Source organism: Ambystoma mexicanum, chromosome 11 (genome assembly GCF_040938575.1).
Source record: "Ambystoma mexicanum isolate Mex_15411 chromosome 11, UKY_AmexF1_1, whole genome shotgun sequence".
Classification (NCBI taxonomy): domain Eukaryota; kingdom Metazoa; phylum Chordata; class Amphibia; order Caudata; family Ambystomatidae; genus Ambystoma; species Ambystoma mexicanum.
Window position 1 is genome coordinate 101,696,710 of NC_090934.1, and position 19,292 is coordinate 101,716,001.

Below are 19,292 nucleotides of genomic sequence, written 5' to 3' on the forward strand. Positions count from 1 at the left end.
TTCATTTCCATGACCTGATTTGGAAAATGAAAGCAACTTAAGGATATGCCTTAGCCCAGACAAGTGGTGCGAAACTGATGACATGTGTACATTTAAGGAGACTTCAGACTTTAAAGTGGTTCCAATGGTTCTGACAGTTGACAGCAGTTCAGGGCAGTCATGAGTAGTGTTCGCCAGAAAGTTGAATCCTGGGCGTTAGAAAGAGCATCAACGGTTAATGCCTCTGTTTTCTTAGTGTTGCTTTTCAAAGCAGCATTATCCATCAAAGACTTATTATCAAACAAGCCATTCTTTGAGAAGGGTAGAAGAGAAATTACGATCTACGGACAGTTTTACCCAGCTTTGGGTGTCGCCAGCATCATATCATCATCAGGAAATATAATAAAAGGCCAGATGTATGTTTGTCTGATGCAGTCATGCGCAGTAGTGACTGCCCACTTTGGCCATTGTCACCGCTAGAGGCAGCTGTTGCCTTAGGATATACGGCCAGATGTACGTTTGTTTGTCCGATGCAGGAACATTTCTCTCCTCATGCACTTTGGCCCATTTACTCAGGCTTTCAGACTAGTCATTTATAAAAGGCAGTCCTTTTGTTATATATGAGCTGTGCAAGAGGTTTATAATATAGATTGAAGAGAATTGGGGACAGATAGGAGCCCTCAAGGACTCCTCAAGTTAATATTTCCGAAACAGGCACACATGTACCAGAATTGACAGTCTGACGTCTTGGTAGAAGTCAGATGATATCCAGTTTAACACCATTTTGTAGATACCTACTGAGCTCAGATTAATGAGCAGAATGCAATGGGCCACCGTATCAACGACGGGGGATGGGTTGAAACGTAATAATGCACAGCCGGCGTCCACTTCTGTGCAGATTTGGTCTACTTTCCATCCGTTGCTAGAAACTAATATATATTTAGTGGTAGTTGTGAATATGTGTTGAATATTTGCAGTTAAACTGGATGTTAAATTATAACAAAGGGGATCCAAAATGGCTAGTCCAAAGTAAGGGAACGGAATCATTAATGATATGATATGATAGTTTGATATAATAGTTTATTTATATAGCGCCTATAGACAATGTGTTTCAAAGCGCTTCCCGGCAAGGGAGGTAACAAGGGAAAATACAATGACATTCTTACAGGCCATGAACAACAAGAATGTGAAATTAACTATCGTACTCGGCCTGAAGACATTTCAGGTAGTGCAAGAGCTAAAACACAGATAAGAAGGAAATGGGAAACAGACAGGGGACAACCGTTCTAGGCCTGACAACATTTCTGGTAGAGCCGGAGATTAACAAGAGGTGAGGGAGGGGGGAGGAGAAAGGATGGAGAGGAACAATATAAGCGACTATCATACTAGGCCTGACGGTATTTCAGATAGTGCTGGAGGGGAGGCAGTTAAAGGGAGAGGGGAGGAGACAAACATTTGTTGCTACCATACTAGGTCCATGGACAATCCTGATAGAGTAAGTGCATAGAAAAAAGTAAAGGAGGGCGGGAAGAGAGAGGGAGAAGGGAGAAGGATCTGGTCTAACGACGTGTGGCATTTGAAATCTGTGCTTCTAGGCCTAAATCGCCAAACAGAGTGAGTAATCAGTCAATATCCGACTTTAGTCGGTCCTCCAACAAATGGTATAAGAATCCCAATATCAGCAGTCCTGGATTTTTAACCACTAAATCAACTGCTAGTTCCAGAAACTGTCATTTACTAGTGGGTGGTCTGCTCATGAACAGGAGATTTGAACTCTTGTTCTGAACTGACATTTTAGCCAACAGACACTCACCAGCTGCTAACAAATGGAAGGAATCCAAAATGAGTTCCAATGATTTCTTTAATAATGATTGCAACACTGCCTCCTTGTGTATTCATATAATGAGCGGGGAAAACATCCTGTAATTTGATGTTAAATGGTCCATTCGCGCGGCTTGATTGCCATTCATCAGCCATGTCTTCGTCTGAAGCTTAGGCTCAAGATCTTTGTCCTCCATAGCTTCCTGGATGTAATACGTTTCCTGGAGGAAATACGATTTTTAATAGCCGAGCTAGCATTTGATACCGTAAACTTTAAGGGGGAAGATGTTCTAACTGGGTGCCAATAGAGAGAAATCCACCTGGACAATGTGAGAATGCTTAGAACAGAAAGAGGGGAACAAAGGAATCGAGTGATAAAGATTTTCAATTTTTAAGAATGTTATCGTTTCCACTGATACGGTGTACGTAGCTGCACACCCTATAATAGTTTCCAACATAACGGCCATACCTTTCAAACTCACTGAAGCAGAGTCTCTCGCTCTAGGTCGAGCTATAGCTTGGAGGGACGCAGACAAGCTTGATTTAGCCGCTAGCGTGTCTGCTGTTACTTAGTATACCAGAATTTATTTGCTCTTCTGGAAGGAAGGTTCCCAAAAGAATCACAGTTCCATGCCCCTATTGTTTCCTCTTTAGTCTTGAGCATGGTAGATTAATTCAGCTCTCTACTCTTAGCTCAGCCTCTGTTTTTAATACGTCATCTGCAAATTGTGCAGAATCAGCCGCTAGAACTGTGACTCAAACAGCCTTTGCTACACACATCTCTTCTGTTCTGCGTCACTTGCATTGGCTTCCAATAGCCAAATGGGTCCAGTTGAAGTCTATGTGCATTGTACATAGACTTCAACTGGACCTTTGGTACTGACCTTCATAGACAGTACCATAGAAGGCACGGTACATGTACCGTGCCTTCTATGTTACTGGTGCGGAGTATCTTCAGCTTAACTTTTGGCCCTATTTGCAGAGTCACCCCCTCCGCTCACAGGAGGCCTATATTATCCAACTGCCTTGTGTGAGATTATCATATGTTGGATGCTGTGCCTTCTCAGTTGTGGCGGCTACGCTCTGGAACTCGCTTCCTTTATCACTTCATGCTAATGTAAATCATCGTTCATTTCTACAATCATTGAAGACTTTTCTTTTTTAAATTTTACCCAGGGCAGTCTACCTGCAGGTGTGAGTGCCAAGATGATTTTGGGGAAGACGCAGCACTAAATAAATGACCATAACATAACATAACATAACATAAAGTAAAAGCAAGATGAAGTAAGTGACTGAAGAATTAAATGTGGAAGAAGTGAGTGTACAAGGGGTATAGGGGCCTTCCCAGAAGAACAGCGCCTGGCTGCTAAAGGGGTACCAAGAGATAACAGCCCCCGCTGGTTTCCCCCAAATGATATCTATGTAAGAAGGCTTTGAAGGGAACTAACATATTGATGGCAAGCTATTGGATGCACTTCCCGATTGAAGAAACCCCAAGCGTTTTGAAAGGCTTAGGGAGTTGGTATAACCATGGCAGAAATCGGTATTTAATTCTGCGTTTACCATATAGTTCCTGAGCAGGAGTGGAGGAAGGGTGATGGAGAGGTGGAGCGGATCTGGGCTAGCGTTGGAGGGTCAGTGACATTAAAGAGGTGGAGGGAGTGATGGGATATGCAGGTCACTAATGCTATGTGAGCGGTATCCAGTGATTGCATCGAATACAAACCATTGAATGCCAAAGTATCGAAACAAAATGCATCGAAAAAAAAGCATCAAATGCATTTTTTTCATAGGTAAAGGTTTTATTTTAGTTATAATGGGTTTTAAGGTGTAAAAAAACAGGGGTTGAGGTGGGACCCCCATAAAAAAAAAGAAAGGTTGCCACCCGGGGGCGCGCGGATGAAGACCTCTTCTGCGTGAGCTCCCGTCCCGAGGTCCCCCAAAGGCGAAATGAGCCCCCGCTTTTGGACCCCCCCGGAGTTGAAATTTATGGAGGAGCCGTGGGAAGGTCGCCCCCACCTGCGGTAGAAAACCCGAAGAAAAACGGACCCGCCTTCCCTTAGATATCAGTCGTCAAAGTCTGAGCCGGCCTCGGCCCTGCCCGGACTTCGACGGAGTCGGTGGTGCGCCCCTGCCTCGTGGAACGTGACCCGGAAGCGGTTTGCCGCACGTTCCCTTTGGACCTGGCGGCTCGGTCCCGGGGAGAGACGCGACCCGGTGGCCGATGGATGGAGCCCTGCCGCTCCCCTGAGAGACACTAGTGGAAGTAAGTGCCTCCCATTGACCCTCTTCCCGTTACATGCACTCTTACGGCGACCCCCTGGGTAGAGCACGCGAAACATCACGACTCCAGTTACGGGTGTGCCCCCCTCCCCGATATACAAACTTTGCTGGAAGTCTGCCCTGGTTCCCCGGAAGTGTACGGGGACTCCCCCGCACGGCACCGGTTCCACTAAAAGTTACTTTCTCCGCACAAACCGCGAGCCACCACGGAGAGACGGTCGTGTAACAGCCCGGAGCTGCCCCTGGTACGGCCCCGGGCTGCCGGCTCGTTTGGACTACCTCGACTAGGCCCCATCGAAGGACTGCCTTATTCCACAGATGGTAGGGCCCCCTGACGCGGGTTTACTCGCCTTGAAAACCGGATCTGAGGCATCACAAAGAGAAGGGGCGTGTGCCTCCTCTGTGGTAACGAATATCTCCGTAGTCCAAGGCCTAGCGCAGAAGGCAACAAGCGGATGAACCTCCAACAGAAATTGGCCATCTACGCTTACGGCTCCCTGCCCCGACCCGGTGATCACCCCAGCATGGCGACCTCACCGACTCCTGCCACCGACACCGATTCAACTGCTACCCAAGGAGACATTGCAGGACTGCTTGCAGAAATAAGGAATATGGGGGCCAACATTGGGGGGAAAATTGACAAACTCACGCAGCGCCTCGACAGCATAGAGGACAGGGTCGAGGGAGTTGAGAACAACCAGGCCTCCATTGGCGTTCTCGAAACGCAGCTGAACCTCAGGATAACTGAGCTGGAACGGAGAGAGCAGGAGTGTAAACTCAAGATGGACGATTTGGAGAATCGGGAAAGGAGAAATAACCTGCGCTTTTTCGGGATCCCGGAGAAAGAGGGGGAAACGGAAGAGGATCTGAAATCAACTTTACATGACATTATCAAGCTCCTTGTCGCCAACGACAATATTGATGAACCCAAGACGGAGCGTATTCACAGAGCGGGGGGGCCGCCTGGAGGCCCGCGGTCTGTCCTGGCGCGATTCCATCGTTATCAGGATAGGATGAGAGTTTTGGAAAGGGCGAGGAGCGGAGGCACCATCACTTTGTGTGGAGCTCAAATAACCATCTATCAGGATCTTTCCTCCCTAACATTGGCCTTGAGAAAGATGTGCAAACCACTTACCACCTGGCTCAAATCTTGTGACACGCGCTACAGATGGGGATATCCCTTCTCTCTTTCCTTTGAGCATGAGGGCACGAAAATTAGACTAAACTCCGAACAGGATATAAAGGCTTGCATCGCAGATCTACTAGGCCAGCAAGACCAGGAGGGTTCTCGTGACGAGCCCCCCAGGAAGGAGGGGGAATGGCAGACACAGGGCCCGAAGAGACGGAAGGTAAAGGGCTCGAGGAAATATCGTAGGGAAAATGACTCCCCGGAGGGGGGCAGTTGATACTGGACAGAAATGGTGTAATCCAACTGAATTGAACGCTAATATGGTGACTTATAGGGAGAATGTTGGGTGATTGTGTTTATCTCTCACGCTTACAATACACCAATACGCACACTCTGGGGGGGTTGTAGGGGGCTCATTAATAACTCATTGATGTTTAATGTGTGAGGGGACCGTGAGGTAACGGTCTCCATTGGTGGTTCGGTTTCGGCCCAGTTCCTTCAACTGGGTCTAATCGGACGCCACCGAAACCAGGGTGGTAGAGGAGGGGGTGGGCGGGAAGGAGAGACAGGGATACGGGTCATACTAAAGTTACAGTCATAAGAGGGGAAGGAGCAGCATGGTCGTTTCGATATCAAGGGGTGCGACTAAAATGGTCAATGAGTTCATACGGGCACGCAGACAGCTTATACCATGACCGCTGATGCATGCTGTAGGGGTGCCATGAGGGTGGGAACGCTGAATGTTAAAGGTCTTAATTCACCCACGAAGAGATCACTTGTCCTTAGAGAATTCCGAAGATCGAAAATGGATATACTCTTTCTGCAAGAGACCAAGTACATGAGAGGAGAGGAGAGAGCGATTCTGGGAAAACGATCCGGGTTGGAGTTCTGGGGTTCTGGGCCACTGAAGAAGGGAGGGGTAGGAATACTCATCAAAAAGGGTATAGACTTCAAGGCCTCGAAGGTCTGGTCCGATGCGGAGGGGCGAGCCCTCCTGGTTGTAGGGACTATTGGGAAAGTGTCTATTACTATAGCTACGATTTATTCCCCCAATGTGGGGCAGCTCAGGTTCCTTTCCAAGACGATCCCTAAAATCATGCTAGAGGCGAAGGGGCATGTCGTCCTTGGTGGGGACTTTAATTTGTGGGCCGACCCTGAGATAGATTGGCATCCTGGTAACCCTGAAACGAGAGATAAATTTGGTGGAGATCACGCCCAATTCAAAACACTGATGGAATTGTATGGCCTGGTTGACATGTGGCGATGTATGCACCCTATGGGGAGGGAGTACACCTTTTACTCGGCACCACACAACACGCGCATTGATTACCGCTATTCCTCGCGAGACCTATATGACACATACTCGCATTCTGAGATCACGACGATCTCTGGTCGGACCACGATATGGTGATCGTTGATTTAGACTGGGGGTCCATGCCCGCTAGATGCGGACGGTGGAGGTGTAATGAGTCATTATGGAAAGATCCTGCATTCAAGCTAGAGTTGGAGACTGAAATTGAGGAATTTTTTCGATTAAACGACACTGGGGATGTTTCCAAACAGGGAGTCTGGGAAGCTGGTAAGGCAACGTGGAGGGGAATTCTCATGAGAGAGGGCGCCAGGAAAAAAAGAGAGAGGTCCTTAATTGAAAACAAACTCTGCAAGGAAATTACCCAACTGGAGAGAGGCATGAGGGAGGGGGATGTTGTTGACCCCGAAAAAGTTGTGGATGCCAAGAAAAAGAGAGAAGAGTTGCGCCTTCTAGAGCATGAACAAATAGCTCGCAAACTCCTCCTCTTGAAGCAAAAATATTACGAGAAGGGGGACAAAGCGGACGCGCTGTTGGCGGCCAGATTACGTGCCCAACAGGCGGCACGCAGGGTGCAGGAAATATGCGGCGGAGGATCCGGCTCAGAATCGAATCGATCTTCAATTCCAGAAGTCTTTGCAGACTATTATGAAGCTCTGTACACTCCAGAGAAGCACCCGGATATATCTGGTATCCGATCCTATCTTGACGATATCGATATGCCCACACTGACACGCATTGAATCAGAAACCATAGATGCCCCTATATCGGGGGAAGAGGTCCTGGCAGCCATTAAGAGACTCACGCTAGGCAAATCCCCGGGAGAAGATGGGTATACGGCAGGCTTCTACAAGACTTTCGCTCCACAACTCACGCCCTTTCTTGTCGGTCTATTTAATCAAAATTTAGAAACCGGGGACCCCCCGGACTCGTTTGCCAAGGCACTCATAGCCGTCATCCCGAAAGAGGGAAAGGACCCTAAAAATTGTGGATCGTACCGCCCCATTTCTCTGATTAATATAGACGCCAAAATATACTCTAGGGTCCTGGCGGCTAGGATTGAATCCTTTTTGCCCCGCCTTATTCACCCCGACCAAGTGGGCTTCATACTCGGCCGTCAGGGCGCGGATACGATGCGTAAGACATTACACTTAGTACATGCCTCTCACAGCCTAAACACTGCACTGTTTTCTATCGACGCAGAAAAAGCGTTCGACAGGGTAGAGTGGGACTTCCTACTGGAGGTTCTTCAGAAATTTGGATTGGGCCCAAACCTGCGGAAAGGGATTCAGGCAATTTACTCGTCACCTACAGCCTCAGTATTTGTGAACGGGGAATACTCGAGGTGGTTCCGACTGGCACGGGGCACCAGACAGTGATGCCCCCTGTTAGCCATTCTCTTTGCCCTATCGCTTGAACCTTTGGCACACAATATAAGAAGGGACGCCGGTATAGAAGGGATCCACCTAGGACCCACAGAGTACAAGTTGGCCTTGTATGCTGACGACATACTCTTACACATGGCCAATCCTGAGAGATCTGTCCCCCGAGCGATTTCCCTCTTAGAAGACTACGGTCGACTATCGGGGTTCAAGATCAACCGCGCCAAATCCACGCTTTTCCCCCTGCAGGGGGATGCAGAAGCGAATATCGCGAAATACTCTTCTCTGGGACTGACGATCGAGCATAACACAATGCAATACTTGGGGATACATATCACAAAACGATTAGACTCCCTATACGAAGCAAATTTCCCTCAGCTTCTCCTCAAACTTCGGGCGGATCTGGCCAGATGGGACAAGCTGACGATCTCTTGGCTTGGCAGACTGAATGCCATAAAAATGACCTGCCTCCCGAGGTTTCTCTATCCCTTTCAGATGCTCCCTATTAAAATACCTGAACAATATTTTACACAGGTTAAGAGGGAAATTCTGAAATTCCTGTGGCAAGGGAAAAAGGCCAGGATCGCCTATACCACGTTGACCCTGCCCAAAGATAAAGGTGGGGTGGGCCTCCCCGACATCAAAGTATACTATGCCGCAGCCCAGCTGCGCGTGTTCGTCCCTCACCTACGCAGCCATAAAGAGCCACAGTGGATAGCAATGGACAATCACTACTTAGACCCAGCGACACTGGGGGAATGGATATGGGCTCCGAGGAAAACAGTGCTAAAGAAAACGAGGGAACACCCACTCTTTGCCACTATATGGGACATATGGAGGGAGGGTCCAGGAATGAAGGGAATCACAACATGGCCATCCCCATTAAGACACCTGTGGTCCCCGGGTATCAACAACCACATCCCTAATGTCGACAGATTTCAGGCATGGTATGAGGCGGGCTTGGAGAGGGTGGGCCAACTCCTTCGCAGTGACTCTTTTATTACTCTCCCAGAACTGACCGAGGCCTTAACATCGGGGTACTGTCCACTTTCCACTACTTACAAATCAAAGGGGTACTGACGCAAGCAGGATGGACTGAAAAATTGAGTCGTGAGCTCACCCCCTTCGAGAAATTGCTAGACTCCAAGACTGATAGGAAGGGCCTAATTTCCCTCATGTACAAACTCATTCTCGAAGGAGGTAGTGGGTCCACGCAGAAACTCAGAAAGCGATGGGAGACCGATATGGGGACAGAAATAGAGGATGATGAATGGGACGAAATGTGTACTATGGCTACACGTACCTCCATATCATGTCAATATAAGCTCCACTCCATCAAACTTTTGCATCGATGGCAATATGACCCGTATAAACTATCCAAGATGTACCAATCCTCAGCCCCTACCTGTTGGCGCGATTGTGGGCAGGTAGCTGACTACTGGCATATGTGGTGGGGATGCCCCAAGATTAAGATTTTCTGGGATGAGGTCCTGGGGTGGATCAGACACATGGATGGGATATACAGAACTGCCGACCCACATCTAGTCCTATTTAGCCTCGAGAGAATCGATGATGAATGGACGAGGGTCTGTGGCATAACCCCCTATCTGTTATTGGCGGCACGAGCTCTAATAGCGACTAACTGGAAATCGTCTACGACCCCGACTAAGAAAGAGTGGGTTAATGTGGTTCTGAATATATGTACCATGGAGAAAATTACTGCATCTCTACATGGCAGGGCAACACAATGTGAACTCCTATGGTCGGAGTTCCTAAATGCATATGTCCCCCCCATGGTGACCCCTTGAATGCATTTTCATACATAAGTCTCAACCCCTGAAGATACCCGCTTTGTCATGACACCTTAACCTCTATGTGATACGACTCTCATTCCCGGGAGGGAGGGTGGGGGGAGGGGGGGCAATGCTTATATATGTGAGGAATGAGAAAGTTTCTGTCTAAGGTCTGGGCATTATTAGTAGTAACCACAAGTTAATGATGTCAATATGAGATGTGCAAATGCATGTCGCTAATATGTTTTTCTCGTGCTTATATATGTAACCTTTTTCTGTTCTGCTGTAATAAAAGAATTGTAAAGTTAAAAAAAACAATAAAAACCAATTTAAAAAAAAAAAAGAAAAGAAAAAAAAATGCATTTGATGCTTTTTTTTCGTTGCTTTTTTTTAGATGCTTTGGCATTCGATTATATCACTATAAACTTTGCGAGAATGAGCTGAGAGTACCCTCTGTGGCTCAATGGAAAGGAACTAGAGCTGGCAACACCTATTACATGTCAAGGCGCTAGTATCCAGCTTGGAACGGCTCCCCATGTCGATCGCAGAACATCACAGTGGATTTCTGTCAAACCGCAGTCATAACATACTTCCGGTTTTGAGGCTCATTTTCACAGTCTGTGTTTTGTGGGCAACAGATAAGAAGATGATAAGAAGAGCCCGGTGGCCATGCACCATCTTACAAAACACTGTCTTCAAACCACAGGGGCACAGAATAATGAAGACTGAGGAGTTAATAGATGAATGAATATGTATATGCATATAGCTAGCACACTCCACTGAGTAAACCAACAAAAAGCAGTCTTTAATGCCACATTGCACAGCAGAAAACTAAACAAGTTACTAAGGGAACACAGCTGAGTTTTCAAGAAACATTGTAGGTTGGATAATGTACTTCTGCTCCAAGTCGGCCAGTAAGAGAGTTTCAGGTTTCCATCCCAGACACACAATCCATAATTTTTTTGTTGTGCAGAAGTTTGTTTTTGTGACATCATCACATCATCAAATGGAAGGGGGAGTTGTAGCGCCAATCAATGAGCTGTGGGAAGATTGTTAGCCTTAACTAATGTCCAGGTCAACATATAACCTACTGGTGGCGGCAACCTCCAATAATTCTGGTGAATCCCTTGCAGTGATTTCTACAAGGCACAAGTGCTGCTGTTGGAATGGCCACCATGGCGACGCCATTTTCATTGATATATTTAATTGTTTTTTTTATAACGCACCTTATACAGTACCCGAGTTTGATTTTGAAGCGCGGATCCGGGATGGTGGTCTTGCGTCCAAGACCAGCGCGTTGCCCGTGTGGTATCCTCTGTTCACTTAGTATATATTGTTTTCACAATGTCCAGGTGAATTCTTTCTACTCTTTTCCTTTGTGTGCATGTTGCATTGGGTTATGAGTAGAAAGGAACAGTCATGCAGAAGAAGAATGTGGCAAGACCAGTTTTAATGGAGGCCTTTCAATGTCAGATGACTATTGGAGAGGGACAACAACACTTAATAAATCCTCTCTTTTTAATAACATACCCCCACATATTCGGACAACTCACAGCATTTTTAATACACAGTTGTACAAATCTTTTTATTTCATTACATTTGTGACATCCATCGCCACAATGAACACATCAAAAACAACCACATTATACCTATATTCATACAATAAAACATCTAAGCAGTGTTTTTGTGCAATTTCTTTAAAAACGAGTTTTACCGAAACCATTTAAAAGCAACTACGTTTCTATTAATACTTCCTAGAAACATATATGCCCCAACATGTTTCGGTTCGTCAATCACTTGGAGCCTTCTTCAGGGGGAATTTAGTCATATGTGAAGCAGTAAATGCCTGCTACGAGACTAATGTTCGATTCCATTGCAGAGTTAGCTTAGCTTTGTTCTACCTTCTGTGTGGATAGTTTCTTGCATATCAATGACCCAAATCAAACATAAGGTTTCGACTTGCGAGACAACCAGCTTGTTTGCCAAAATTGTCTTTATGAATGCCTACTGGCGTGCTGTAGTTTGCACCAACCGTCGATTCACAGATACTTGTAATGTGTGGCTTGGAATTGATTCTGTCTTATATTGTGGACACCATGGTATGTCTCTTCAAGTGGATTTAATTGTCGCTACTCCTGCCCTTGATGTCTAAATCTGTGACTTTGATTGCTTGTGCTGCTTTTAATCAAGGTAAGGGCTTATGACTATTTTAACGCTGGGTCCGTACGAGAAGTCTAGCATCCCCTCAAGTACGAATCTTGACACTGTTGCCATTAGAGAGGGACTTAATTATTAAAGCCTACTCCTAAAATGGCTGCCATATGCTGTCTAGTTGCTTAATGCAGTGTTGCGCTTTATTTAAATCTTAGTAAAAGAGCAGCAAACTTCAAACAAAGAGCACCAGATCACAAGATCCTGTAAGCTGCCGCAGGAGGGAACATAGTAATCCGTAAGTAAATGAGACCACTAGTGAGTGAAGGTTAGACAGCTCTGCAGATCACCACTCCTTTTTCCCATCCGTCTGGTGACAATACTGTTCCCCAAATTTGCATATGGCCTCTGTTCTTTCATCTGCAAGCTTATTCTGCAGTTTTTTATGTAACATCAAGTTTTTTGTTCATTTCTCTTCTGATTTCTGCTCCTTTTACTCCAGGTTTCTCATATATGATCATGTGATTTCTCGTCTTTGCATTGTTTCTTGTCTTTATATCTTGGATGTAATCATCTTCATCTGGATCTGTCTTGTCAGTTGCCCATTTAAGAGAAGCATCACTTCCCATAAATTGACCTCTTGTTTTACGAAGTGCTATGTGCAATAGGCAATGTGCTGTCTGGACATCAATTTCAAGGGCAGATACAAAGCAGTCTTCCTTTGATGTCCTTCTTCCAACTTCTTTCATGTGTTGGTACCATATGTTGTTTCCCAAGTGTGCTGTGCTGTCTAGATAATCATTCAGTACATAATTGTCTTATTGGGTGCTTCTTTTAATTCTCAAAGGCTTTTTGTAGTTTGCTATAACCACATCTCTGAACACATCAGTATAACTTCTTCTGTCTGGTTGATTTGCAGGAATATCTATCCGGGTTCCCTGAGTAGAAGAAAGTTCAACAAGTCTTTAACCCTCTGTCTCTTTCTGGCAATGGCTATAAACACCCATATTGATTCTGCTATCATCTCTGCACGTGATTGTCTTGTGGGACTTGTGCTTGGGCTTTTTGTCACTGGATCAGGTGTGTCTGCATGCATTATCTGTGTGGGCCCAACCTTTGTTAATCCCTTATTTGGCTTGTCTTGCCGACCCTGTGTCTGGCGTTCAAAAGTAGTGTTTGAAGCAAGTACTATGTGTGATGTATTGCTAACAACATCCATTTCAATCTCAGGTATCTGTCCATTTTTTCTAGGGATGGGAATGACTACAAAGGGCCTGGGTTGTTTTGGTTGCCACGTTTACTTTTTCTTTCTGCTCAGACACATATGTAGGAACTTTTACATCATTTGTGTTACTCACCACCGTGCAGACAGGCCGGGGTGATGATCAGAAGAAGCTATTCAGGACTCTTCAGTCACTGCTGAGACAACCCCGTAATGAAAAGGGTAACTCAGGCCGGACTCCCTCTAACTGAGGTAGCTCTTTTTGCCAGTATAACACCCTGTTGTATATATAAGACAGGCAGGGCAGTAGATTACCCAAAAGAGCGGGGATACCCACACCGCCACACCAATCTGAAAGGGAAATACAAGGAGTTTAGTACAATTGTATGTGAAGCAAAGTTAAACAGAACTATAAGTTCATTAACTACCTGGAGTGGAGTGACGGTTTGACTAAGGAGGGATCCTAAGGGAAAAGACAAATAATTTAGCCAACCGTGTATACTAATAAGGTTTATAATAACAGTAAGTGCAACAAGTCTTAACCTTCAGGAAGAGTAGTAAAAAAATCCCAAAAGAACAACAACGACAGGAGAAAATAATAAAGAGGAAGGATTAGTATGGGGTAACTCCCCGGGCGGCACGAGGGTCGCAACAAGGTCTGGAATGGTGCAATAGGCAGCAGAGCGTTCGAGATTGCACAGGTATCCAATCCTAATAGTTCCAAGTCAAATAATAGTCCAAAGGTTGGATAAATGGTAGTCAGAAGGAGGAAAGTTCAGGTCAAAGAATATGGCGTGATTACCAATAGAAATAATAAAGCAAACTGCATACCAGCGTGCATTGAAGTTATAGTAGTCTGGGTCAGGAACTGTTGCCGAAGAGAGAGCCATAGCGTCAGCTGGTTTGGCTGTCAACCGGTGTTGTAGAGCAAGGTGTGTTCCCACTGACGAAGGAAGATGGAATCTCTACATGCAGCGGTCGCGGCCACAGAGAAAGCTCTCAGGAGTTGGTGCAGAAGAATGCACAGGCTTTATTGAGTCTGACGATAGAGCGGAATCCAGGAAGGAAACCGTGGAGTCAAGTGAAACGTTCCAGGTCAGTAACAGACGGGCAGCGCCAAGGGCAGACAAGGGTTTCCAAATAGAATGGTCAGGATAGGAATTCCGAGGTCGAGTAGCCAGGAAGTATCAAACAGTAAACAGTAGGGAACGGGGTGATAAGAGAACGGTAATTAGAAGCGCCAAACTCGCTTCCCCAGACCCATTTATACAGAAGGGGGCGTGACTAGTGATTCCGCGTTGGTTAGCCATAGGCAAGGAATCAGGTGATGTGTCACATGGCGTCTTCTATACCTTGGTTTCCCCAGAAACCGCCAAAGCTGCCACAACGGGGAAGTCCGATGCAAAGTGCGTACTTTATGTGAGAAATGCTTCGGGCTGGATTGAATGTCACAGAGCCTATGTGTAAAAATTCTCTCCTATATAGAAAGCAGTTCTAACTGTCAGTGAAAGTAGTATTAGTATGAATACAATACATGTGTAAACAACACAATGATAGGTTAGCCGGCAGCACCAGCTTCTAGGACAGTATGACCGTCGGTCCTCTTGGGGCAGCACGAAGTTGCTGCTCTGGTTGCCCATCTCGTTCATTTGATGCTAAGGAAGGAAAAATATTTTTACTGGCACTGCATTTTAGATTTGTTTCTGGAACCTTGTTGTCTTCTACAGCATTCGTCCTCTATCAGCTTAGCAGCTTTCTGGAACCAATTTTTTCCACCAATCGTGGTGCACATATTCCTTTATCGTGAAAAAAGATATTTTCTGTGAGCTGCGATGAACTCTGCTTCATTAACTAGTTCCCAATCGATACCTCGAATCTGCTTCTAACCAGATGGCATTGTAGCTTCCCTGTCAGCATGAAGAAAGTCTTTTAAGTTTTTTTCACTTCCTCGATCTGTCCCTCGTACGAAAAGTTTCTATAGAGCTCTGTGGTTTCTTTCAGAATAGATTGCCAACTGGATTATTATGCCCTCCAGGATCCCATTCAAATTTTTAGTATTCCTTTGGTGCCTTCCAACGAGATGCGGGTAGTCTTCAATTAAACAAAAGAACACCACACTGACCAGTCTATGTGCTGCGTAGGGTGATAGGGGCATTTGTGTTTTCTTCACTGAACTCAGGCAATTTCAAAAATTCTTCGGTGATGATTATAAGCAGTCGTCTAACAATGTTTTCGTTGTCAGTATTGCCAAGGAAATCTGGTATGCGACTAGTTCTCCCCACCAGTCACAGATAAGTACGCAATACCAACTCAAAGTAAGTAAGTATGTGCCTAGAAAGATCATCACTGGGTAACACCATGAGTAACTCCGAATAAGAGCTCTGTTTGGAACGAATCTGGATACTGTATTCTTTTCCAATTGCTGTGTCCACGATCAAAGTTTGGCATATCCTTAATTTTATCAAGGCTTAAGTGTGCATCAGTTCAAAGTTAATAATCTTTTTCACTTTTCTTTTCAAGGCTTTGAGCATGCCTCAGTCTAAAGTTATTAACCTACGGTGGCTCTCAATAATGCAGATCTTCCCTTAACCCTGCAAATAAGATGCACAGAGTGTTCGAATGTGTCCTTTTACCCTTTTATTTGTAGCTACAAAAGGATTGTCCAAATTTAGCCACAGCCCAACTAAAAGTTTTTATGCATCCTTCTTCCTCGTCATGGATCTCGTCTGCACGTGCTGTGGTTCTTCCCTGATGATTGTAGCTTCTTCGCGGTGGGGGTGTAAGCAGAGGTGTCTCTCTGGCGTATATCTTAGTATCGGCCAGGAAGATCCAAGCTGGCCTACCCTGCACTTTGACAGCCGATGGTGTGACATCCTCGACAATGAAAGGACCGTGAAAGCAGGGTTCGTCCCACTTTTTCCTTGTGTGGTTATGGATCAGGATTCTGTCTCCTGGGTAGATTCTTGGATGTAGAAATCGGGAGTTTGGATTATTGAAGCATCTCCTTCTGTGTTCTGTACTGCTGTACACCCTTGTCTCAGCAACTGTCCTGAAATCACAGAAAAACTAGATGTTAAAGTAATTTTGCAATTCAAGTCCTAACACTTCTGATGTTGGCTGAGCATCACTTCTAACTCGGGATTGAGGCATTAAAGGAGTTCTCATTCTCCTGCCATTCACAATCTCATGCTGCATAATAAAGCGGTCAGAACCTGGTTGGTTCCTTAATGCATACAATGGCAGTGGTAGGCAGTGCAACCACCCTTTTTTCAAAGTAAGCTTCAACTTCGCCATTCTTTCCTTTAACAGGCCATTGAGCTTTTCACAGATACCATTTCCTTGCGGATGATAAAATGTATGTTTTATTCCGAGCAGCGAAGTGATCTGCTCGAAAACTGCATTAACAAAATGTGGTCCATTATCAGATCTCATTACTTCACACACCCCCCATCTGGGAAACACTTCCCATACCAAAAACCTGGCTGCACAGGTAGAGTCTGGGTGCGTACATGGACCTCCCTTTATCCATCTAGAGAAAGAACATACTACAACTAAAAGATATCTGTATCCATTACAAACTTGTATCATGCCGACTTAGTCGATATGCAAGTGCTGAAAGTGGCCATGTGGTCTTGGGATCACTTCCCTCACTATGCGTAGTGTATGCCCAGCCATGAACTGCTGGCAAATAATACAATTTACTATAAAAAATGAAACATGTTCCATTAGGTTTGGTACAAACCAATCCTCAGTAATGGTTACAGCAAGATTCTCCCTAGTTGTATGTGCTGGATAGTGTAATTGTTCTAGCGCGATCTTTAATAAGGCTACAGGCATTACTGAATTACCAGTGCTGTCTTGTCACCACAATTCTTCAGAGGGGTTTAAGGAACACCCTCTTTGTTTCCATAAGTTATTTTCTTCTTGCAGTGCCTCTCCTTGGAGTTCTACTATCTGTGTTTTAGGCATGTGATTATATATTTCATCCATATTTAATAATACAGTCATTCTTTCATTTACATCACTGGTTTGAACATTCATCATTCTATATCTGTATTTGCTACTGTGGGATATATTGACCCACTCGACGGCATTGCCCCATATGACTAAGCAGTATTTGCGCAAGAAACAGCAACCTGGCTGCGCTGGCTCCTGTGCGCACCAGGACCTCAAAACTGCATTTTGGCAGCCACCAAAAAGATGGTTGCACCATCCTGCCAGCACACTTCAGGCAAGATGGAACAAGGGGACAAACTGAAAAAGTATGCCAGTGTGTTCTGAAACCTATCAATGGAATCAAGTGAAAAAGCAGTGTTGCTTTGCTGTAAAAGCCAAAAATCCCCTTCAAAATAAAACATTCTCACCCTTTAAAAATGCTGTTTTGATGCCAATTCCATCTGTTCATTCTGAAACCCCTGTGAGTAAAAAGGCTGTGTCATGCCCAGGATATTTCACTGTGCTTCACCAAAACCAGGCATAATTCCTAAGTGACAGGCCGAGTCATACCAGCTCACTATATCTCTATCTAGCATAATTCACTCAATTTACCAGCTAGAGACCTAATTTCACGTCCATATTGTACCTATGATATATAGCTACACCCCAAAACAATAACCACATTGCGATTTACAACATTTAACCTGTTTTTAGTAAAAACCGTTTTGGTAATTTCAGGTGGCAATTGCAAAAGTTTGCTAATTTTCCAACAAGTTATTTGCTGCAAACATGTTTTAAAACCTGCCACTCATTTTCAAACTGCATGCTCTTGGTTATACATTGCATTTGATTGTTTGTACTTCTACATGGTTGCTGTAGTGAGGAATAATATTTGTTTCAAGGATTTTACACACATTCATTCATTCATTCATTCATCCATTTCTGAGTGTCATTTTTAGCATTGCCAGGGTTTAAAATCCGTTTTTCTCTCTTGTTTGGGGAGGGAAGGTCCGATTGCAATTCTGTTTTTCATTTGTCATTCCTGATTACCCGCTGCTTCTGTTTATCCATTAGAATTGATCATTTGTGGGTTGAGGGAACATTGCAGGGGGAAATTCTAACTCAAGTGTTATCCTAACTAAAATCAAAAAGTGCACCTATTCCCCGGTGTTTTGTAGATGTGTCAATCGAAAGTTAATCCAAGTGCATGGCTTACATTCCTATTGTCCTTATCATCCCATTGGTGATTACTGCCCCATATTAAAAATGTTATGATTTCTTTTGAATTTTAAAATAAATATTATATGTTACCAACCAGCCTGGTTCATGGTCCATTGTGACCCAGGGTATTTGAAAAAGGGTGTGATATGAGTGGGGTACCATCTCAGTCTTGAATCTAATCTAAAACATAAGCATTTCTGTTGCACGCTGCATACTGTGCCGAGACTAAGGTGTGCGTTGTCTGATTGAAATCCTTAACACTACGTGCTTGGCTTCAGCATCTGCTGCTTGATTTCCGTGTAAGATAAAATCTGTCCCTTTTGTGTGAGCTGCACATTTATCGACTGATATGCCCACTGGGAGGTGTAGTTTTATTTTATTTAGTTTATTTATTTCACTTATTACGTAGTGCCTTAATGAGCCTATCCAATAAGGACACGTGCTGCACTGGCATGCTGTCCGCTTGGAGGTAGCCCCTCCTTTTCCAGCATGCTAATCCTGCGTGCACCGTCAATGTCATATAGGTGGAGTCGCTGTATACTGTCACTTCCTGGTCTGTGTGATTCTCCACTGCGAGTATCAATGCCAATAATTCTGCAGCTTGCACTGAATAATGAGATGGTAATCGAGTACTCACGAGCACTCGAAATTCTCCATTTGCCAAATGTTTCACTACTGTGGTGCCTGTATATCTTTGCCCGTCATTTTGATCGATTCTGGAAGAACCGTCAATGAAGACGATCTCTCCTCCTGCGAGTGCATTCTCCTTTATTCTAGGGAGCTCATCAGAGAACTCTTCATAGCTTGTGCAATCGTGCATAGGCTCTTTTTCTGTGATTGGCTCAGGTATAAACATAGCTGGATTCACTATTTTACATCAGACTATTTTAATCGCTGGAGTCGATATGATTACCTCATAGGCAGAAGTCCTTTGAGTAGTCAACGTGCCTTTTGGTTTTCTAAAATTGCGAACAATGCATGTTCAACAAATAACGTCATGGAACATCCCATCACTATGTTTGTAGCCTTTTCTATGGCTAACGCGGTGGCTGCCAAACTTTGTTCG